Source organism: Phymastichus coffea, unplaced genomic scaffold (assembly GCF_024137745.1).
Source record: "Phymastichus coffea isolate CEN01 unplaced genomic scaffold, Cenicafe_Pcof_1.1 PCOF00001, whole genome shotgun sequence".
Taxonomy (NCBI): domain Eukaryota; kingdom Metazoa; phylum Arthropoda; class Insecta; order Hymenoptera; family Eulophidae; genus Phymastichus; species Phymastichus coffea.
In genome coordinates, this window is record NW_026706812.1 from 310,002 (window position 1) to 335,460 (window position 25,459).

A 25,459-nucleotide genomic window follows, 5' to 3' on the forward strand; every position below is an offset into this window, starting at 1 on the left:
TTTTCAGTATTTTTGAAGAAGATTATTCAATGTCATATAAAGAACTAGTGTACAAAGTTTGTGCCCGCCGAACGATATGGAACTACCACTAAGTCAATTTTACAACTAATAAAATATAAGGACTACGCAGTACTCAGGCTGCCATTTGTTAGTAGCCCCTCCTTTTTTTAGTATTTTTGTAAAAAAAATTATTGAATGTCATATAAAGAACCAGTGTACAAAGTTTGAGCGCGCGGAACGATATGGATTTACCCCTAAGTTAATTTAACAACTAATAAAATATAATGAATACGCAGTACTCAGGCTGCTCTTTGTTATTAGCCACTCCTTTTTTCAGTATTTTTGCTGAAAATTATTGAATGTCATATTAAAAACTGGTGTACAAAGTTTGAGAGCGCGGAACGATATGGAACTACCCCTAAGTCAATTTTACAACTAATAAAATATAAGGACTACGCAGTATTCAGGCTGATATTTGTTATTAGCCACTCCTTTTTTCAGTATTTTTGCAAAACATTATTGAATGTCATATTAAAAACTGGTGTACAAAGTTTGAGAGCGCGGAATGATATGGAACTACCACTAAGTTAATTTAACTATTAATAAAATATAAGGACTACGCAGTATTCAGGCTGCTATTTGTTATTAGCCACTCCTTTTTTCAGTATTTTTGCAGAAAATTATTGAATGTCATATTAAAAACTGGTGTACAAAGTTTGAGAGCGCGGAACGATATGGAACTACCACTAAGTCAATTTAACAACTAATAAAATATAAGGAATACGCAGTACTCAGGCTGCTCTCTGTTATTAGCCACTCCTTTTTTCAGTATTTTTGCAGAAAATTATTGAATGTCATATTAAAAACTGGTGTACAAAGTTTTAGCCCGCCGAACGATATGGAACTACCATTAAGTCAATTTTACAACTAATAAAATATAAGGACTACGCAGTACTCAGGCTGCTATTTGTTATTAGCCACTCCTTTTTTCAGTATTTTTGAAGAAAATTATTCAAGGTCATATAAAGAACTAGTGTACAAAGTTTGTGCCCGCCGAACGATATGGAACTGCCACTAAGTCAATTTTACAACTAATAAAATATAAGGACTACGCAGTACTCAGGCTGCTATTTGTTATTAGCCACTCCTTTTTTCAGTATTTTTGAAGAAAATTATTCAAGGTCATATAAAGAACTAGTGTACAAAGTTTGTGCCCGCCGAACGATATGGAACTACCACTAAGTCAATTTTACAACTAATAAAATATAAGGACTACGCAGTATTCAGGCTGATATTTGTTATTAGCCACTCCTTTTTTCAGTATTTTTGCATAAAATTATTGAATCTCATATAAAGGACTAGTGTACAAAGTTTGAGCGCGCGGAACGATATGGAACTACCCCTAAGTCAATTTTACAACTAATAAAATATAAGGACTACGCAGTACTCAGGCTGCTCTTTGTTATTAGCCAATCCTTTTTTCAGTATTTTTGCAGAAAATTATTGAATGTCATATTAAAAACTGGTGTACAAAGTTTGAGCCCGCGCAACGATATGGAACTACCCCTAAGTCAATTTAACAACTAATAAAATATAAGGAATACGCAGTACTCAGGCTGCTCTCTGTTATTAGCCACTCCTTTTTTCAGTATTTTTGAAGAAGATTATTCAATGTCATATAAAGAACTAGTGTACAAAGTTTGTGCCCGCCGAACGATATGGAACTACCACTAAGTCAATTTTACAACTAATAAAATATAAGGACTACGCAGTACTCAGGCTGATATTTGTTATTAGCCACTCCTTTTTTCAGTATTTTTGCAAAACATTATTGAATGTCATATTAAAAACTGGTGTACAAAGTTTGAGAGCGCGGAACGATATGGAACTACCCCTAAGTCAATTTTAGAACTAATAAAATATAAGGACTACGCAGTATGCAGGCTACTATTTGTTATTAGCCCCTTCTTTTTTCAGTATTTTTGCAAAAATTATTGAATGTCATATAAAGGACTAGTGTACAAAGTTTGAGCCCGCCGAACGATATGGAACTGCCACTAAGTCAATTTTACAACTAATAAAATATAAGGACTACGCAGTATTCAGGCTTATATTTGTTATTAGCCACTCCTTTTTTCAGTATTTTTGCAAAACATTATTGAATGTCATATTAAAAACTGATGTACAAAGTTTGAGAGCGCGGAACGATATGGAACTACCCCTAAGTCAATTTTACATCTAATAAAATATAAGGAATACGCAGTACTCAGGCTGCTCTTTGTTATTAGCCACTCCTTTTTTCAGTATTTTGCAGAAAATTATTGAATGTCATATTAAAAACTGGTGTACAAAGTTTGAGAGCGCGGAACGATATGGAACTACCCCTAAGTCAATTTTACAACTAATAAAATATAAGGACTACGCAGTATTCAGGCTGATATTTGTTATTAGCCACTCCTTTTTTCAGTATTTTTGCAAAACATTATTGAATGTCATATTAAAAACTGGTGTACAAAGTTTGAGAGCGCGGAATGATATGGAACTACCACTAAGTTAATTTAACTATTAATAAAATATAAGGACTACGCAGTATTCAGGCTGCTATTTGTTATTAGCCACTCCTTTTTTCAGTATTTTTGCAGAAAATTATTGAATGTCATATTAAAAACTGGTGTACAAAGTTTGAGAGCGCGGAACGATATGGAACTACCCCTAAGTCAATTTTACATCTAATAAAATATAAGGACTACGCAGTATTCAGGCTGATATTTGTTATTAGCCACTCCTTTTTTTAGTATTTTTGCAAAAAATTATTGAATGTCATATTAAAAACTGGTGTACAAAGTTTGAGAGCGCGGAACGATATGGAACTACCCCTAAGTCAATTTTACATCTAATAAAATATAAGGACTACGCAGTATTCAGGCTGCTATTTGTTATTCGCCTCTCCTTTTTTCAGTATTTTTGCAGAAAATTATTGAATGTCATATTAAAAACTGGTGTACAAAGTTTGAGAGCGCGGAACGATATGGAACTACCATTAAGTCAATTTTACAACTAATAAAATATAAGGACTACGCAGTACTCAGGCTGCTATTTGTTATTAGCCACTCCTTTTTTCAGTATTTTTGAAGAAAATTATTCAAGGTCATATAAAGAACTAGTGTACAAAGTTTGTGCCCGCCGAACGATATGGAACTGCCACTAAGTCAATTTTACAACTAATAAAATATAAGGACTACGCAGTACTCAGGCTGCTATTTGTTATTAGCCACTCCTTTTTTCAGTATTTTTGAAGAAAATTATTCAAGGTCATATAAAGAACTAGTGTACAAAGTTTGTGCCCGCCGAACGATATGGAACTACCACTAAGTCAATTTTACAACTAATAAAATATAAGGACTACGCAGTATTCAGGCTGATATTTGTTATTAGCCACTCCTTTTTTCAGTATTTTTGCATAAAATTATTGAATCTCATATAAAGGACTAGTGTACAAAGTTTGAGCGCGCGGAACGATATGGAACTACCCCTAAGTCAATTTTACAACTAATAAAATATAAGGACTACGCAGTATTCAGGCTGATATTTGTTATTAGCCACTCCTTTTTTCAGTATTTTTGCAAAACATTATTGAATGTCATATTAAAAACTGGTGTACAAAGTTTGAGAGGGCGGAACGATATGGAACTACCCCTAAGTCAATTTTAGAACTAATAAAATATAAGGACTACGCAGTATGCAGGCTACTATTTGTTATTAGCCCCTTCTTTTTTCAGTATTTTTGCAAAAATTATTGAATGTCATATAAAGGACTAGTGTACAAAGTTTGAGCCCGCCGAACGATATGGAACTGCCACTAAGTCAATTTTACAACTAATAAAATATAAGGACTACGCAGTACTCAGGCTGCTCTTTGTTATTAGCCAATCCTTTTTTCAGTATTTTTGCAGAAAATTATTGAATGTCATATTAAAAACTGGTGTACAAAGTTTGAGCCCGCGCAACGATATGGAACTACCCCTAAGTCAATTTAACAACTAATAAAATATAAGGAATACGCAGTACTCAGGCTGCTCTCTGTTATTAGCCACTCCTTTTTTCAGTATTTTTGAAGAAGATTATTCAATGTCATATAAAGGACTAGTGTACAAAGTTTGTGCCCGCCGAACGATATGGAACTACCACTAAGTCAATTTTACAACTAATAAAATATAAGGACTACGCAGTACTCAGGCTGCCATTTGTTAGTAGCCCCTCCTTTTTTTAGTATTTTTGTAAAAAAAATTATTGAATGTCATATAAAGAACCAGTGTACAAAGTTTGAGCGCGCGGAACGATATGGATTTACCCCTAAGTTAATTTAACAACTAATAAAATATAATGAATACGCAGTACTCAGGCTGCTCTTTGTTATTAGCCACTCCTTTTTTCAGTATTTTTGCTGAAAATTATTGAATGTCATATTAAAAACTGGTGTACAAAGTTTGAGAGCGCGGAACGATATGGAACTACCCCTAAGTCAATTTTACAACTAATAAAATATAAGGACTACGCAGTATTCAGGCTGATATTTGTTATTAGCCACTCCTTTTTTCAGTATTTTTGCAAAACATTATTGAATGTCATATTAAAAACTGGTGTACAAAGTTTGAGAGCGCGGAATGATATGGAACTACCACTAAGTTAATTTAACTATTAATAAAATATAAGGACTACGCAGTATTCAGGCTGCTATTTGTTATTAGCCACTCCTTTTTTCAGTATTTTTGCAGAAAATTATTGAATGTCATATTAAAAACTGGTGTACAAAGTTTGAGAGCGCGGAACGATATGGAACTACCACTAAGTCAATTTAACAACTAATAAAATATAAGGAATACGCAGTACTCAGGCTGCTCTCTGTTATTAGCCACTCCTTTTTTCAGTATTTTTGCAGAAAATTATTGAATGTCATATTAAAAACTGGTGTACAAAGTTTTAGCCCGCCGAACGATATGGAACTACCATTAAGTCAATTTTACAACTAATAAAATATAAGGACTACGCAGTACTCAGGCTGCTATTTGTTATTAGCCACTCCTTTTTTCAGTATTTTTGAAGAAAATTATTCAAGGTCATATAAAGAACTAGTGTACAAAGTTTGTGCCCGCCGAACGATATGGAACTGCCACTAAGTCAATTTTACAACTAATAAAATATAAGGACTACGCAGTACTCAGGCTGCTATTTGTTATTAGCCACTCCTTTTTTCAGTATTTTTGAAGAAAATTATTCAAGGTCATATAAAGAACTAGTGTACAAAGTTTGTGCCCGCCGAACGATATGGAACTACCACTAAGTCAATTTTACAACTAATAAAATATAAGGACTACGCAGTATTCAGGCTGATATTTGTTATTAGCCACTCCTTTTTTCAGTATTTTTGCATAAAATTATTGAATCTCATATAAAGGACTAGTGTACAAAGTTTGAGCGCGCGGAACGATATGGAACTACCCCTAAGTAAATTTTACAACTAATAAAATATAAGGACTAAGCAGTACTCAGGCTGCTCTTTGTTATTAGCCAATCCTTTTTTCAGTATTTTTGCAGAAAATTATTGAATGTCATATTAAAAACTGGTGTACAAAGTTTGAGCCCGCGCAACGATATGGAACTACCCCTAAGTCAATTTAACAACTAATAAAATATAAGGAATACGCAGTACTCAGGCTGCTCTCTGTTATTAGCCACTCCTTTTTTCAGTATTTTTGAAGAAGATTATTCAATGTCATATAAAGAACTAGTGTACAAAGTTTGTGCCCGCCGAACGATATGGAACTACCACTAAGTCAATTTTACAACTAATAAAATATAAGGACTACGCAGTACTCAGGCTGATATTTGTTATTAGCCACTCCTTTTTTCAGTATTTTTGCAAAACATTATTGAATGTCATATTAAAAACTGGTGTACAAAGTTTGAGAGCGCGGAACGATATGGAACTACCCCTAAGTCAATTTTAGAACTAATAAAATATAAGGACTACGCAGTATGCAGGCTACTATTTGTTATTAGCCCCTTCTTTTTTCAGTATTTTTGCAAAAATTATTGAATGTCATATAAAGGACTAGTGTACAAAGTTTGAGCCCGCCGAACGATATGGAACTGCCACTAAGTCAATTTTACAACTAATAAAATATAAGGACTACGCAGTATTCAGGCTTATATTTGTTATTAGCCACTCCTTTTTTCAGTATTTTTGCAAAACATTATTGAATGTCATATTAAAAACTGATGTACAAAGTTTGAGAGCGCGGAACGATATGGAACTACCCCTAAGTCAATTTTACATCTAATAAAATATAAGGAATACGCAGTACTCAGGCTGCTCTTTGTTATTAGCCACTCCTTTTTTCAGTATTTTGCAGAAAATTATTGAATGTCATATTAAAAACTGGTGTACAAAGTTTGAGAGCGCGGAACGATATGGAACTACCCCTAAGTCAATTTTACAACTAATAAAATATAAGGACTACGCAGTATTCAGGCTGATATTTGTTATTAGCCACTCCTTTTTTCAGTATTTTTGCAAAACATTATTGAATGTCATATTAAAAACTGGTGTACAAAGTTTGAGAGCGCGGAATGATATGGAACTACCACTAAGTTAATTTAACTATTAATAAAATATAAGGACTACGCAGTATTCAGGCTGCTATTTGTTATTAGCCACTCCTTTTTTCAGTATTTTTGCAGAAAATTATTGAATGTCATATTAAAAACTGGTGTACAAAGTTTGAGAGCGCGGAACGATATGGAACTACCCCTAAGTCAATTTTACATCTAATAAAATATAAGGACTACGCAGTATTCAGGCTGATATTTGTTATTAGCCACTCCTTTTTTTAGTATTTTTGCAAAAAATTATTGAATGTCATATTAAAAACTGGTGTACAAAGTTTGAGAGCGCGGAACGATATGGAACTACCCCTAAGTCAATTTTACATCTAATAAAATATAAGGACTACGCAGTATTCAGGCTGCTATTTGTTATTCGCCTCTCCTTTTTTCAGTATTTTTGCAAAAAATTATTGAATGTCATATAAAGGACTAGTGTACAAAGTTTGAGACCGCGGAACGATATGGAACTACCCCTAAGTCAGTTTAACAACTAATAAAATATAAGGAATACGCAGTACTCAGGCTGCTCTTTGTTATTAGCCACTCCTTTTTTCAGTATTTTTGCAGAAAATTATTGAATGTCATATTAAAAACTGGTGTACAAAGTTTGAGCGCGCGGAACGATATGGAACTACCCCTAAGTCAATTTTACAACTAATAAAATATAAGGACTACGCAGTATTCAGGCTGCTATTTGTTATTCGCCTCTCCTTTTTTCAGTATTTTTGCAAAAAATTATTGAATGTCATATAAAGGACTAGTGTACAAAGTTTGAGACCGCGGAACGATATGGAACTACCCCTAAGTCAATTTAACAACTAATAAAATATAAGGAATACGCAGTACTCAGGCTGCTCTTTGTTATTAGCCACTCCTTTTTTCAGTATTTTTGCAGAAAATTATTGAATGTCATATTAAAAACTGGTGTACAAAGTTTGAGAGCGCGGAACGATATGGAACTACCACTAAGTTAATTTAACTATTAATAAAATATAAGGACTACGCAGTATTCAGGCTGCTATTTGTTATTAGCCACTCCTTTTTTCAGTATTTTTGCAAAACATTATTGAATGTCATATTAAAAACTGATGTACAAAGTTTGAGAGCGCGGAACGATATGGAACTACCCCTAAGTCAATTTTACATCTAATAAATTATAAGGAATACGCAGTACTCAGGCTGCTCTTTGTTATTAGCCACTCCTTTTTTCAGTATTTTGCAGAAAATTATTGAATGTCATATAAAGGACTAGTGTACAAAGTTTGAGCGCGCGGAACGATATGGAACTACCCCTAAGTCAATTTTACAACTAATAAAATATAAGGACTACGCAGTATTCAGGCTGCTATTTGTTATTAGCCACTCCTTTTTTCAGTATTTTTGCAAAACATTATTGAATGTCATATTAAAAACTGATGTACAAAGTTTGAGAGCGCGGAACGATATGGAACTACCCCTAAGTCAATTTTACATCTAATAAAATATAAGGAATACGCAGTACTCAGGCTGCTCTTTGTTATTAGCCACTCCTTTTTTCAGTATTTTTGCAGAAAATTATTGAATGTCATATTAAAAACTGGTGTACAAAGTTTGAGAGCGCGGAACGATATGGAACTACCACTAAGTTAATTTAACTATTAATAAAATATAAGGACTACGCAGTATTCAGGCTGCTATTTGTTATTAGCCACTCCTTTTTTCAGTATTTTTGCAAAAAATTATTGAATGTCATATTAAAAACTGGTGTACAAAGTTTGAGAGCGCGGAACGATATGGAACTACCCCTAAGTCAATTTTACATCTAATAAATTATAAGGAATACGCAGTACTCAGGCTGCTCTTTGTTATTAGCCACTCCTTTTTTCAGTATTTTGCAGAAAATTATTGAATGTCATATAAAGGACTAGTGTACAAAGTTTGAGACCGCGGAACGATATGGAACTACCCCTAAGTCAATTTAACAACTAATAAAATATAAGAAATACGCAGTATTCAGGCTGATATTTGTTATTAGCCAATCCTTTTTTCAGTATTTTTGCAAAAAATTATTGAATGTCATATAAAGAACTACTGTACAAAGTTTGAGCCCGCCGAACGATATGGGACTACCCCTAAGTCAATTTAACAACTAATCAACGATAGGGGATAAGCAGCATTTAGTCTGCCATTTGTTTATTAGTCACTCCTTTTTTTAGTATTTTTGCAAGAAATTATTGAATGTCATATTAAAAACTGGTGTACAAAGTTTGAGCGCGCGGAATGATATCGAACTAATAAAATATAAGGAATACGCAGTACTCAGGCCGCCATTTATTATTCGCCTCTCCTTTTTTTAGTATTTTTGTAAAAAATTTTTGAATGTCATATAAAGAACTAGTGTACAAAGTTTGAGACCGCGCAACGATATGGAACTACCCCTAAGTCAATTTAACAACTAATCAACGATAGGGGATAGGCAGCATTTAGTCTGCCATTTGTTTATTAGTCACTCCTTTTTTTAATATTTTTTCAAAAAATTATTGAATGTCATATTAAAAACTGGTGTACAAAGTTTGAGCGCACGGAATGATATGGAACTACCCCTAAGTTAAAATAACAACTAATAAAATATAAGGAATATGTAGTATTCAGGCTGATATTTGTTATTAGCCACTCCTTTTTCAGTATTTTTGCAAAACATTATTGAATGTCATATTAAAAACTGGTGTACAAAGTTTGAGAGCGCGGAACGATATGGAACTACCCCTAAGTCAATTTTACAACTAATAAAATATAAGGACTACGCAGTATTCAGGCTGATATTTGTTATTAGCCACTCCTTTTTTCAGTATTTTTGCAAAACATTATTGAATGTCATATTAAAAACTGGTGTACAAAGTTTGAGAGCGCGGAATGATATGGAACTACCACTAAGTTAATTTAACTATTAATAAAATATAAGGACTACGCAGTATTCAGGCTGCTATTTGTTATTAGGCACTCCTTTTTTCAGTATTTTAGCAGAAAATTATTGAATGTCATATTAAAAACTGGTGTACAAAGTTTGAGAGCGCGGAACGATATGGAACTACCACTAAGTCAATTTAACAACTAATAAAATATAAGGAATACGCAGTACTCAGGCTGCTCTTTGTTATTAGCCACTCCTTTTTTCAGTATTTTTGCAGAAAATTATTGAATGTCATATTAAAAACTGGTGTACAAAGTTTCAGAGCGCGGAACGATATGGAACTACCCCTAAGTCAATTTAACAACTAATAAAATATAAGGAATACGCAGTACTCAGGCTGCTCTTTGTTATTAGCCACTCCTTTTTTCAGTATTTTTGCAGAAAATTATTGAATGTCATATTAAAAACTGGTGTACAAAGTTTCAGAGCGCGGAACGATATGGAACTACCCCTAAGTCAATTTTACAACTAATAAAATATAAGGACTACGCAGTATTCAGGCTGATATTTGTTATTAGCCACTCCTTTTTTCAGTATTTTTGCAGAAAATTATTGAATGTCATATTAAAAACTGGTGTACAAAGTTTCAGAGCGCGGAACGATATGGAACTACCCCTAAGTCAATTTAACAACTAATAAAATATAAGGAATACGCAGTACTCAGGCTGCTCTTTGTTATTAGCCACTCCTTTTTTCAGTATTTTTGCAAAAAATTATTGAATGTCATATAAAGGACTAGTGTACAAAGTTTGAGACCGCGGAACGATATGGAACTACCACTAAGTCAATTTAACAACTAATAAAATATTAGGAATACGCAGTACTCAGGCTGCTCTCTGTTATTAGCCACTCCTTTTTTCAGTATTTTTGCAGAAAATTATTGAATGTCATATCAAAAACTGGTGTACAAAGTTTGAGAGCGCGGAACGATATGGAACTACCCCTAAGTCAATTTTACAACTAATAAAATATAAGGACTACGCAGTATGCAGGCTGCTATTTGTTATTAGCCATTCCTTTTTTCAGTATTTTTGCAAAAATTATTGAATGTCATATAAAGGACTAGTGTACAAAGTTTGAGCGCGCGGAAGGATATGGAACTACCACTAAGTTAATTTAGCAACTAATAAAATATAAGGAATACGCAGTATTCAGGCCACCATTTGTTATTCGCCTCTCCTTTTTTCAGTATTTTTGCATAAAATTATTGAATGTCATATAAAGAACTAGTGTACAAAGTTTGAGCGCGTGGAAGGATATGGAACTACCCCTAAGTCAATTTTATAACTAATAAAATATATGGAATACGCAGTATTAAGGCTGCTATTTGTTATTCGCCTCTTCTTTTTTTAGTATTTTCGAAACAAATTTTTGAATGTCATATAAAGAACTAGTGTACAAAGTTTGAGCCCGCCGAACGCCATGGAACTACCACTAAGTTAATTTAACTATTAATAAAATATAAGGACTACGCAGTATTCAGGCTGCTATTTGTTATTAGCCACTCCTTTTTTCAGTATTTTTGCAAAAAATTATTGAATGTCATATTAAAAACTGGTGTACAAAGTTTGAGAGCGCGGAACGATATGGAACTACCCCTAAGTCAATTTTACATCTAATAAATTATAAGGAATACGCAGTACTCAGGCTGCTCTTTGTTATTAGCCACTCCTTTTTTCAGTATTTTGCAGAAAATTATTGAATGTCATATAAAGGACTAGTGTACAAAGTTTGAGACCGCGGAACGATATGGAACTACCCCTAAGTCAATTTAACAACTAATAAAATATAAGAAATACGCAGTATTCAGGCTGATATTTGTTATTAGCCAATCCTTTTTTCAGTATTTTTGCAAAAAATTATTGAATGTCATATAAAGAACTACTGTACAAAGTTTGAGCCCGCCGAACGATATGGGACTACCCCTAAGTCAATTTAACAACTAATCAACGATAGGGGATAAGCAGCATTTAGTCTGCCATTTGTTTATTAGTCACTCCTTTTTTTAGTATTTTTGCAAGAAATTATTGAATGTCATATTAAAAACTGGTGTACAAAGTTTGAGCGCGCGGAATGATATCGAACTAATAAAATATAAGGAATACGCAGTACTCAGGCCGCCATTTATTATTCGCCTCTCCTTTTTTTAGTATTTTTGTAAAAAATTTTTGAATGTCATATAAAGAACTAGTGTACAAAGTTTGAGACCGCGCAACGATATGGAACTACCCCTAAGTCAATTTAACAACTAATCAACGATAGGGGATAGGCAGCATTTAGTCTGCCATTTGTTTATTAGTCACTCCTTTTTTTAATATTTTTTCAAAAAATTATTGAATGTCATATTAAAAACTGGTGTACAAAGTTTGAGCGCACGGAATGATATGGAACTACCCCTAAGTTAAAATAACAACTAATAAAATATAAGGACTACGCAGTATTCAGGCTGATATTTGTTATTAGCCACTCCTTTTTTCAGTATTTTTGCAGAAAATTATTGAATGTCATATTAAAAACTGGTGTACAAAGTTTCAGAGCGCGGAACGATATGGAACTACCCCTAAGTCAATTTAACAACTAATAAAATATATGGAATACGCAGTACTCAGGCTGCTCTTTGTTATTAGCCACTCCTTTTTTCAGTATTTTTGCAAAAAATTATTGAATGTCATATAAAGGACTAGTGTACAAAGTTTGACCGCGGAACGATATGGAACTACCACTAAGTCAATTTAACAAATAATAAAATATTAGGAATACGCAGTACTCAGGCTGCTCTCTGTTATTAGCCACTCCTTTTTTCAGTATTTTTGCAGAAAATTATTGAATGTCATATCAAAAACTGGTGTACAAAGTTTGAGAGCGCGGAACGATATGGAACTACCCCTAAGTCAATTTTACAACTAATAAAATATAAGGACTACGCAGTATGCAGGCTGCTATTTGTTATTAGCCACTCCTTTTTTCAGTATTTTTGCATAAAATTATTGAATGTCATATAAAGAACTAGTGTACAAAGTTTGAGGGCGTGGAAGGATATGGAACTACCCCTAAGTCAATTTTATAACTAATAAAATATATGGAATACGCAGTATTAAGGCTGCTATTTGTTATTCGCCTCTTCTTTTTTTAGTATTTTCGAAACAAATTTTTGAATGTCATATAAAGAACTAGTGTACAAAGTTTGAGCCCGCCGAACGCCATGGAACTACCACTAAGTTAATTTAACAACTAATAAAATATAGGGAATACGCAGTATTCAGGCTGCTATTTGTTATTAGCCACTCCTTTTTTTTGGTATTTTTGCAAAAAATTATTGAATGTCATATAAAGAACTAGTGTACAAAGTTTGAGCCCGCCGAACGATATGGAACTACCCCTAAGGCAATTTTACAACTAATAAAATATATGGAATACGCAGCTTTTAGTCTGCCATTTGTTATTAGCCACTCCTTTTTTCAGTATTTTTGCAGAACATTATTGAATGTCATTTAAGAACTAGTGTACAAAGTTTGAGCGCGTAGTAGGATATGGAAAACTACCCCTAAGTCAATTTTATAACTAATAAAATATATGGAATACGCAGTATTAAGGCTGCTATTTGTAATTCGCCTCTTCTTTTTTTAGTATTTTCGAAACAAATTTTTGAATATCATACAAAGAACTAGTGTACAAAGTTTGAGCGCATGGAAGGATATGGAACTACCCCTAAGTCAATTTTACAACTAATAAAATATATGGAATACGCAGTATTAAGGCTGCTATTTGTTATTAACCACTCCTTTATTTAGTATTTTTGAAGAACATTATTGAATGTCATATAAAGGTATAGTTTACAAAGTCTGAACACGCGGAACGATATGGAACTACCCCAGAATCATTTTAACAACTAATAAAATATAAGGAATACGTAGTATTCAGGCTGCCATTTATTATTAGCCGCCCCATTTTTTAGTATTTTTGCATAAAATTATTGAATGTCCTATTAAAAACTGGTGTACAAAGTTTGAGAGCGCGGAACGATATGGAACTACCCCTAAGTCAATTTAACAACTAATAAATGATAAGGACTACGCAGTATTCAGGCTGCTATTTGTTATTCGCCTCTCTTTTTTCAGTATTTTTGCAAAAAATTATTGAATGTCATATAAAGGACTAGTGTACAAAGTTTGAGACCGCGGAACGATATGGAACTACCCCTAAGTCAATTTTACAACTAATAAAATATAAGGACTACGCAGTATTCAGGCTTATATTTGTTATTAGCCACTCCTTTTTCAGTATTTTTGCAAAACATTATTGAATGTCATATTAAAAACTGGTGTACAAAGTTTGAGAGCGCGGAACGATATGGAACTACCCCTAAGTCAATTTTACAACTAATAAAATATAAGGACTACGCAGGATTCAGGCTGATATTTGTTATTAGCCACACCTTTTTCAGTATTTTTGCAAAACATTATTGAATGTCATATTAAAAACTGGTGTACAAAGTTTGAGAGCGCGGAACGATATGGAACTACCACTAAGTTAATTTAACTACTAATAAAATATAAGGACTACGCAGTATTCAGGCTGCTATTTATTATTAGCCACTCCTTTTTTCAGTATTGTTGCAAAACATTATTTAATATCATATTAAAAACTGGTGTACAAAGTTTGAGCCCGCCGAACGATATGGAACTACCCCTAAGTCAATTTTACAACTAATAAAATATAAGGACTACGCAGTATTCAGGCTGCCATTTGTTATTAGCCACTCCTTTTTTTAGTATTTTTGAAGAAAATTATTGAATGTCATATAAAAAACTAGTGTACAAAGTTTGAGCCCGCCGAACGATATGGAACTACCACTAAGTCAATTTAACAACTAATCAACGATAGGGGATAGGCAGCATTTAGTCTGCCATTTGTTCTTAGCCACTCCTTTTTTCAGTATTTTTGCAGAAAATTATTGAATGTCTTATAAAGGACTAGTGTACAAAGTTTGTTCCCGCCGAACGATATGGAACTGCCCCTAAGTTAATTTAACAACTAATAAAATATAAGGAATACGTAGTATTCAAACTGCCATTTGTTATTAGCCACTCCTTTTTTCAGTATTTTTGCAGAAAATTATTGAATGACATATTAAAAACTGGTGTACAATGTTTGAGCCCGCCGAACGATATGGAACTACCCCTAAGTCAATTTAACAACTAATCAATGATAGGGGATAGGCAGCATTTAGTCCGCCATTTGTTTATTAGTCACTCCTTTTTTCAGTATTTTTACAAAAAATTATTGAATGTCATATAAAGGACTAGTGTACAAAGTTTGAGAGCGCGGAACGATATGGAACTACCCCTAAGTCAATTTTACAACTAATAAAATATAAGGAATACGCAGTACTCAGGCTGCTCTTTGTTATTAGCCACTCCTTTTTTCAGTATTTTTGCAGAAAATTATTGAATGTCATATTAAAAACTGGTGTACAAAGTTTCAGAGCGCGGAACGATATGGAACTACCCCTAAGTCAATTTTACAACTAATAAAATATAAGGACTACGCAGTATTCAGGCTGCTATTTGTTATTAGCCACTCCTTTTTTCAGTATTTTTGAAGAAAATTATTGAATGTCATATATAGGACTAGTGTACAAAGTTTGAGCCCGCCGAACGATATGGAACAATCACTAAGTCAATTTTACAACTAATAAAATATAAGGACTACGCAGTACTCAGACTGCCATTTGTTATTAGCCACTCCTTTTTTTAGTATTTTTGTAAAAAAAATTATTGAATGTCATATAAAGGACTAGTGTACAAAGTTTGAGACCGCGGAACGATATGGAACTACCCCTAAGTCAATTTAACAACTAATAAAATATAAGGAATACGCAGTACTCAGGCTGCTCTTTGTTATTAGCCACTCCTTTTTTCAGTATTTTTGCAGAAAATTATTGAATGTCATATTAAAAACTGGTGTACAAAGTTTCAGAGCGCGGAACGATATGGAACTACCCCTAAGTCAATTTAACAACTAATAAAATATAAGGAATACGCAGTACTCAGGCTGCTCTTTGTTATTAGCCACTCCTTTTTTCAGTATTTTTGCAGAAAATTATTGAATGTCATATTAAAAACTGGTGTACAAAGTTTCAGAGCGCGGAACGATATGGAACTACCCCTAAGTCAATTTTACAACTAATAAAATATAAGGACTACGCAGTATTCAGGCTGATATTTGTTATTAGCCACTCCTTTTTTCAGTATTTTTGCAGAAAATTATTGAATGTCATATTAAAAACTGGTGTACAAAGTTTCAGAGCGCGGAACGATATGGAACTACCCCTAAGTCAATTTTACAACTAATAAAATATAAGGACTACGCAGTATTCAGGCTGATATTTGTTATTAGCCACTCCTTTTTTCAGTATTTTTGCAGAAAATTATTGAATGTCATATTAAAAACTGGTGTACAAAGTTTGAGCGCGTGGAAGGATATGGAACTACCCCTAAGTCAATTTTATAACTAATAAAATATATGGAATACGCAGTATTAAGGCTGCTATTTGTTATTCGCCTCTTCTTTTTTTAGTATTTTCGAAACAAATTTTTGAATGTCATATAAAGAACTAGTGTACAAAGTTTGAGCGCGTGGAACGATATGGAACTACCCCTAAGTCAATTTAACAACTAATAAAATATTAGGAATACGCAGTACTCAGGCTGCTCTCTGTTATTAGCCACTCCTTTTTTCAGTATTTTTGCAAAAAATTATTGAATGTCATATAAAAAACTAGTGTACAAAGTTTGAGCCCGCCGAACGATATGGAACTACGACTAAGTCAATTTAACAACTAATCAACGATAGGGGATAGGCATCATTTAGTCTGCCATTTGTTATTAGCCACTCCTTTTTTCAGTATTTTTGCAGAAAATTATTGAATGTCTTATAAAGGACTAGTGTACAAAGTTTGTTCCCGTCGAACGATATGGAACTGCCCCTAAGTTAATTTAACAACTAATAAAATATAAGGAATACGCAGTATTAAGGCTGCTATTTGTTATTAACCACTCCTTTATTTAGTATTTTTGAAGAACATTATTGAATGTCATATAAAGGTATAGTTTACAAAGTCTGAACACGCGGAACGATATGGAACTACCCCAGAATCATTTTAACAACTAATAAAATATAAGGAATACGTAGTATTCAGGCTGCCATTTATTATTAGCCGCCCCATTTTTTAGTATTTTTGCATAAAATTATTGAATGTCCTATTAAAAACTGGTGTACAAAGTTTGAGAGCGCGGAACGATATGGAACTACCCCTAAGTCAATTTAACAACTAATAAATGATAAGGACTACGCAGTATTCAGGCTGCTATTTGTTATTCGCCTCTCTTTTTTCAGTATTTTTGCAAAAAATTATTGAATGTCATATAAAGGACTAGTGTACAAAGTTTGAGACCGCGGAACGATATGGAACTACCCCTAAGTCAATTTTACAACTAATAAAATATTAGGAATACGCAGTACTCAGGCTGCTCTCTGTTATTAGCCACTCCTTTTTTCAGTATTTTTGCAAAAAATTATTGAATGTCATATAAAGGACTAGTGTACAAAGTTTGAGACCGCGGAACGATATGGAACTACCACTAAGTCAATTTAACAACTAATAAAATATTAGGAATACGCAGTACTCAGGCTGCTCTCTGTTATTAGCCACTCCTTTTTTCAGTATTTTTGCAGAAAATTATTGAATGTCATATTAAAAACTGGTGTACAAAGTTTGAGAGCGCGGAACGATATGGAACTACCCCTAAGTCAATTTTACAACTAATAAAATATAAGGACTACGCAGTATGCAGGCTGCTATTTGTTATTAGCCACTCCTTTTTTCAGTATTTTTGCAAAAATTATTGAATGTCATATAAAGGACTAGTGTACAAAGTTTGAGCGCGCGGAAGGATATGGAACTACCACTAAGTTAATTTAGCAACTAATAAATTATAAGGAATACGCAGTATTCAGGCCACCATTTGTTATTCGCCTCTCCTTTTTTCAGTATTTTTGCATAAAATTATTGAATGTCATATAAAGAACTAGTGTACAAAGTTTGAGCGCGTGGAAGGATATGGAACTACCCCTAAGTCAATTTTATAACTAATAAAATATATGGAATACGCAGTATTAAGGCTGCTATTTGTTATTCGCCTCTTCTTTTTTTAGTATTTTCGAAACAAATTTTTGAATGTCATATAAAGAACTAGTGTACAAAGTTTGAGCCCGCCGAACGCCATGGAACTACCACTAAGTTAATTTAACAACTAATAAAATATATGGAATACGCAGCTTTTAGTCTGCCATTTGTTATTAGCCACTCCTTTTTTCAGTATTTTTGCAGAACATTATTGAATGTCATTTAAGAACTAGTGTACAAAGTTTGAGCGCGTAGTAGGATATGGAACTACCCCTAAGTCAATTTTATAACTAATAAAATATATGGAATACGCAGTATTAAGGCTGCTATTTGTAATTCGCCTCTTCTTTTTTTAGTATTTTCGAAACAAATTTTTGAATATCATACAAAGAACTAGTGTACAAAGTTTGAGCGCATGGAAGGATATGGAACTACCGCTAAGTCAATTTTACAACTAATAAAATATATGGAATACGCAGTATTAAGGCTGCTATTTGTTATTAACCACTCCTTTATTTAGTATTTTTGAAGAACATTATTGAATGTCATATAAAGGTATAGTTTACAAAGTCTGAACACGCGGAACGATATGGAACTACCCCAGAATCATTTTAACAACTAATAAAATATAAGGAATACGTAGTATTCAGGCTGCCATTTATTATTAGCCGCCCCATTTTTTAGTATTTTTGCATAAAATTATTGAATGTCCTATTAAAAACTGGTGTACAAAGTTTGAGAGCGCGGAACGATATGGAACTACCCCTAAGTCAATTTAACAACTAATAAATGATAAGGACTACGCAGTATTCAGACTGCTATTTGTTATTCGCCTCTCTTTTTTCAGTATTTTTGCAAAAAATTATTGAATGTCATATAAAGGACTAGTGTACAAAGTTTGAGACCGCGGAACGATATGGAACTACCCCTAAGTCAATTTTACAACTAATAAAATATTAGGAATACGCAGTACTCAGGCTGCTCTCTGTTATTAGCCACTCCTTTTTTCAGTATTTTTGCAAAAAATTATTGAATGTCATATAAAGGACTAGTGTACAAAGTTTGAGACCGCGGAACGATATGGAACTACCACTAAGTCAATTTAACAACTAATAAAATATTAGGAATACGCAGTACTCAGGCTGCTCTCTGTTATTAGCCACTCCTTTTTTCAGTATTTTTGCAGAAAATTATTGAATGTCATATTAAAAACTGGTGTACAAAGTTTGAGAGCGCGGAACGATATGGAACTACCCCTAAGTCAATTTTACAACTAATAAAATATAAGGACTACGCAGTATGCAGGCTGCTATTTGTTATTAGCCACTCCTTTTTTCAGTATTTTTGCAAAAATTATTGAATGTCATATAAAGGACTAGTGTACAAAGTTTGAGCGCGCGGAAGGATATGGAACTACCACTAAGTTAATTTAGCAACTAATAAATTATAAGGAATACGCAGTATTCAGGCCACCATTTGTTATTCGCCTCTCCTTTTTTCAGTATTTTTGCATAAAATTATTGAATGTCATATAAAGAACTAGTGTACAAAGTTTGAGCGCGTGGAAGGATATGGAACTACCCCTAAGTCAATTTTATAACTAATAAAATATATGGAATACGCAGTATTAAGGCTGCTATTTGTTATTCGCCTCTTCTTTTTTTAGTATTTTCGAAACAAATTTTTGAATGTCATATAAAGAACTAGTGTACAAAGTTTGAGCCCGCCGAACGCCATGGAACTACCACTAAGTTAATTTAACAACTAATAAAATATATGGAATACGCAGCTTTTAGTCTGCCATTTGTTATTAGCCACTCCTTTTTTCAGTATTTTTGCAGAACATTATTGAATGTCATTTAAGAACTAGTGTACAAAGTTTGAGCGCGTAGTAGGATATGGAACTACCCCTAAGTCAATTTTATAACTAATAAAATATATGGAATACGCAGTATTAAGGCTGCTATTTGTAATTCGCCTCTTCTTTTTTTAGTATTTTCGAAACAAATTTTTGAATATCATACAAAGAACTAGTGTACAAAGTTTGAGCGCATGGAAGGATATGGAACTACCGCTAAGTCAATTTTACAACTAATAAAATATATGGAATACGCAGTATTAAGGCTGCTATTTGTTATTAACCACTCCTTTATTTAGTATTTTTGAAGAACATTATTGAATGTCATATAAAGGTATAGTTTACAAAGTCTGAACACGCGGAACGATATGGAACTACCCCAGAATCATTTTAACAACTAATAAAATATAAGGAATACGTAGTATTCAGGCTGCCATTTATTATTAGCCGCCCCATTTTTTAGTATTTTTGCATAAAATTATTGAATGTCCTATTAAAAACTGGTGTACAAAGTTTGAGAGCGCGGAACGATATGGAACTACCCCTAAGTCAATTTAACAACTAATAAATTATAAGGACTACGCAGTATTCAGGCTGCTATTTGTTATTCGCCTCTCCTTTTTTTAGTATTTTTGCTGAAAATTATTGAATGTCCTATTAAAAACTGATGTACAAAGTTTGAGAGCGCGGAACGATATGGAACTACCCCTAAGTCAATTTTATAACTAATAAAATATATGGAATGCGCAGTATTACGGCTGCTATTTGTTATTCGCCTCTTCTTTTTTTAGTATTTTCGAAACAAATTTTTGAATGTCATAGAAAGAAGTAGTGTACAAAGTTTGAGCGCGTGGAAGGATATGGAACTACCCCTAAGTCAATTTTACAACTAATAAAATATACGGAATACGTAGTATTCAGACTGCCATTTGTTATTAGCCACTCCTTTTTTTAGTATTTTTGCTGAAAATTATTGAATGTCCTATTAAAAACTGATGTACAAAGTTTGAGAGCGCGGAACGATATGGAACTACCCCTAAGTCAATTTAACAACTAATAAATTATAAGGACTACGCAGTATTCAGGCTGCTATTTGTTATTCGCCTCTCCTTTTTTTAGTATTTTTGCTGAAAATTATTGAATGTCCTATTAAAAACTGATGTACAAAGTTTGAGCGCATGGAAGGATATGGAACTACCGCTAAGTCAATTTTACAACTAATAAAATATATGGAATACGCAGTATTAAGGCTGCTATTTGTTATTAACCACTCCTTTATTTAGTATTTTTGAAGAACATTATTGAATGTCATATAAAGGTATAGTTTACAAAGTCTGAACACGCGGAACGATATGGAACTACCCCAGAGTCATTTTAACAACTAATAAATGATAAGGACTACGCAGTATTCAGGCTGCCATTTATTATTAGCCGCCCCATTTTTTAGTATTTTTGCAAAAAATTATTGAATGTCATATAAAGAACTAGTGTACAAAGTTTGAGCCCGCCGAACGATATGGAACTACCACTAAGTTAATTTAACAACTAATAAAATATAGGGAACACGCAGTATTAAGGCTGCTATTTGTTATTAGCCACTCCTTTTTTCAGTATTTTTGCAAAAATTATTGAATGTCATATAAAGAAGTAGTGTACAAAGTTTGAGCGCGTGGAAGGATATGGAACTACCCCTAAGTCAATTTTACAACTAATAAAATATACGGAATACGTAGTATTCAGACTGCCATTTGTTATTAGCCACTCCTTTTTTTAGTATTTTTGCTGAAAATTATTGAATGTCCTATTAAAAACTGATGTACAAAGTTTGAGAGCGCGGAACGATATGGAACTACCCCTAAGTCAATTTAACAACTAATAAATTATAAGGACTACGCAGTATTCAGGCTGCTATTTGTTATTCGCCTCTCCTTTTTTTAGTATTTTTGCTGAAAATTATTGAATGTCCTATTAAAAACTGATGTACAAAGTTTGAGAGCGCGGAACGATATGGAACTACCCCTAAGTCAATTTTATAACTAATAAAATATATGGAATGCGCAGTATTACGGCTGCTATTTGTTATTCGCCTCTTCTTTTTTTAGTATTTTCGAAACAAATTTTTGAATGTCATAGAAAGAACTAGTGTACAAAGTTTGAGCGCGTGGAAGGATATGGAACTACCCCTAAGTCAATTTTATAACTAATAAAATATATGGAATACGCAGTATTAAGGCTGCTATTTGTTATTCGCCTCTCCTTTTTTCAGTATTTTTGCAAAAATTATTGAATGTCATATAAAGGACTAGTGTACAAAGTTTGAGCGCGTGGAAGGATATGGAACTACCCCTAAGTCAATTTTATAACTAATAAAATATATGGAATACGCAGTATTCAGGCCACCATTTGTTATTCGCCTCTCCTTTTTTCAGTATTTTTGCATAAAATTATTGAATGTCATATAAAGGTATAGTTTACAAAGTCTGAACACGCGGAACGATATGGAACTACCCCAGAGTCATTTTAACAACTAATAAATGATAAGGACTACGCAGTATTCAGGCTGCCATTTATTATTATCCGCCCCATTTTTTAGTATTTTTGCAAAAAATTATTGAATGTCATATAAAGAACTAGTGTACAAAGTTTGAGCCCGCCGAACGATATGGAACTACCACTAAGTTAATTTAACAACTAATAAAATATAGGGAACACGCAGTATTCAGTCTGCTATTTGTTATTAGTCACTCCTTTTTTCAGTATTTTTGCAGAAAATTATTGAATGTCATATAAAGAACTAGTGTACAAAGTTTGAGCGCGTGGAAGGATATGGAACTACCCCTAAGTCAATTTTATAACTAATAAAATATATGGAATACGCAGTATTCAGGCCACCATTTGTTATTCGCCTCTCCTTTTTTCAGTATTTTTGCATAAAATTATTGAATTTCATATAAAGGTATAGTTTACAAAGTCTGAACACGCGGAACGATATGGAACTACCCTAGAGTCATTTTAACAACTAATAAATGATAAGGACTACGCAGTATTCAGGCTGCCATTTATTATTAGCCGCCCCATTTTTTAGTATTTTTGCAAAAAATTATTGAATGTCATATAAAGAACTAGTGTACAAAGTTTGAGCCCGCCGAACGATATGGAACTACCACTAAGTTAATTTAACAACTAATAAAATATAGGGAACACGCAGTATTCAGTCTGCTATTTGTTATTAGTCACTCCTTTTTTCAGTATTTTTGCAGAAAATTATGGAATGTCATTTAAGAACTAGTGTACAAAGTTTGAGCGCGTGGAAGGATATGGAACTACCCCTAAGGCAATTTTACAACTAATAAAATATATGGAACACGCAGTATTCAGTCTGCTATTAGTTATTAGTCACTCCTTTTTTCAGTATTTTTGCAGAAAATTATGGAATGTCATTTAAGAACTAGTGTACAAAGTTTGAGCGCGTGGAAGGATATGGAACTACGCCTAAGTCAATTTTACAACTAATAAAATATATGGAATACGCAGCGTTTAGTCTGCCATTTGTTATTAGCCACTCCTTTTTTCAGTATTTCTGCATAAAATTATTGAATGTCATATTAAAAACTGGTGTACAAAGTTTGAGAGCGCGGAACGATATGGAACTCTCCCTAAGTCAATTTTACAACTAATAAAATATAAGGACTACGCAGTATTCAGGCTGATATTTGTTATTCGCCTCTCCTTTTTTCAGTATTTTTGCAAAAATTATTGAATGTCATATAAAGGACTAGTGTACAAAGTTTGAGCGCGCGGAAGGATATGGAACTACCACTAAGTTAATTTAACAACTAATAAAATATAAGGAATACGCAGTATTCAGGCCACCATTTGTTATTCGCCACTCCTTTTTTTAGTATTTTTGCAGAAAATTATTGAATGTCATATAAAGAACTAGTGTACAAAGTTTGAGCGCGTGGAAGGATATGGAACTACCCCTAAGTCAATTTTATAACTAATAAAATTTATGGAATACGCAGTATTCAGGCCACCATTTGTTATTCGCCTCTCCTTTTTTCAGTATTTTTGCATAAAATTATTGAATGTCATATAAAGGTATAGTTTACAAAGTCTGAACACGCGGAACGATATGGAACTACCCCAGAGTCATTTTAACAACTAATAAATGATAAGGACTACGCAGTATTCAGGCTGCCATTTATTATTATCCGCCCCATTTTTTAGTATTTTTGCAAAAAATTATTGAATGTCATATAAAGAACTAGTGTACAAAGTTTGAGCCCGCCGAACGATATGGAACTACCACTAAGTTAATTTAACAACTAATAAAATATAGGGAACACGCAGTATTCAGTCTGCTATTTGTTATTAGTCACTCCTTTTTTCAGTATTTTTGCAGAAAATTATGGAATGTCATTTAAGAACTAGTGTACAAAGTTTGAGCGCGTGGAAGGATATGGAACTACCCCTAAGGCAATTTTACAACTAATAAAATATATGGAATACGCAGCTTTTAGTCTGCCATTTGTTATTAGCCACTCCTTTTTTCAGTATTTTTGCACAACATTATTGAATGTCATTGAAGAACTAGTGTACAAAGTTTGAGCGCGTTGTAGGATATGGAACTACCCCTAAGTCAATTTTATAACTAATAAAATATATGGAATACGCAGTATTAAGGCTGCTATTTGTAATTCGCCTCTTCTTTTTGTAGTATTTTCGAAACAAATTTTTGAATATCATACAAAGAACTAGTGTACAAAGTTTGAGCGCATGGAAGGATATGGAACTACCCCTAAGTCAATTTTACAACTAATAAAATATATGGAATACGCAGTATTAAGGCTGCTATTTGTTATTAACCACTCCTTTATTTAGTATTTTTGAAGAACATTATTGAATGTCATATAAAGGTATAGTTTACAAAGTCTGAACACGCGGAACGATATGGAACTACCCCAGAGTCATTTTAACAACTAATAAAATATAAGGAATACGTAGTATTCAGGCTGCCATTTATTATTAGCCGCCCCATTTTTTAGTATTTTTGCATAAAATTATTGAATGTCATATAAAGAACTAGTGTACAAAGTTTGAGCGCGCGGAAGGATATGGAACTACCACTAAGTTAATTTAACAACGAATAAAATATAAGGAATACGCAGTATTCAGGCCACCATTTTTTATTCGCCTCTCCTTTTTTCAGTATTTTTGCATAAAATTATTGAAAGTCATATAAAGGTATAGTTTACAAAGTCTGAACACGCTGAAAGATATGGAACTACCCCAGAGTCATTTTAACAACTAATAAATGATAAGGACTACGCAGTATTCAGGCTGCCATTTATTATTAGCCGCCCCATTTTTTAGTATTTTTGCAAAAAATTATTGAATGTCATATAAAGAACTAGTGTACAAAGTTTGAGCCCGCCGAACGATATGGAACTACCACTAAGTTAATTTAACAACTAATAAAATATAGGGAACACACAGTATTCAGTCTGCTATTTGTTATTAGTCACTCCTTTTTTCAGTATTTTTGCAGAAAATTATGGAATGTCATTTAAGAACTAGTGTACAAAGTTTGAGCGCGTGGAAGGATATGGAACTACGCCTAAGTCAATTTTACAACTAATAAAATATATGGAATACGCAGCGTTTAGTCTGCCATTTGTTATTAGCCACTCCTTTTTTCAGTATTTTTGCATAAAATTATTGAATGTCATATTAAAAACTGATGTACAAAGTTTGAGAGCGCGGAACGATATGGAACTACCCCTAAGTTAATTTT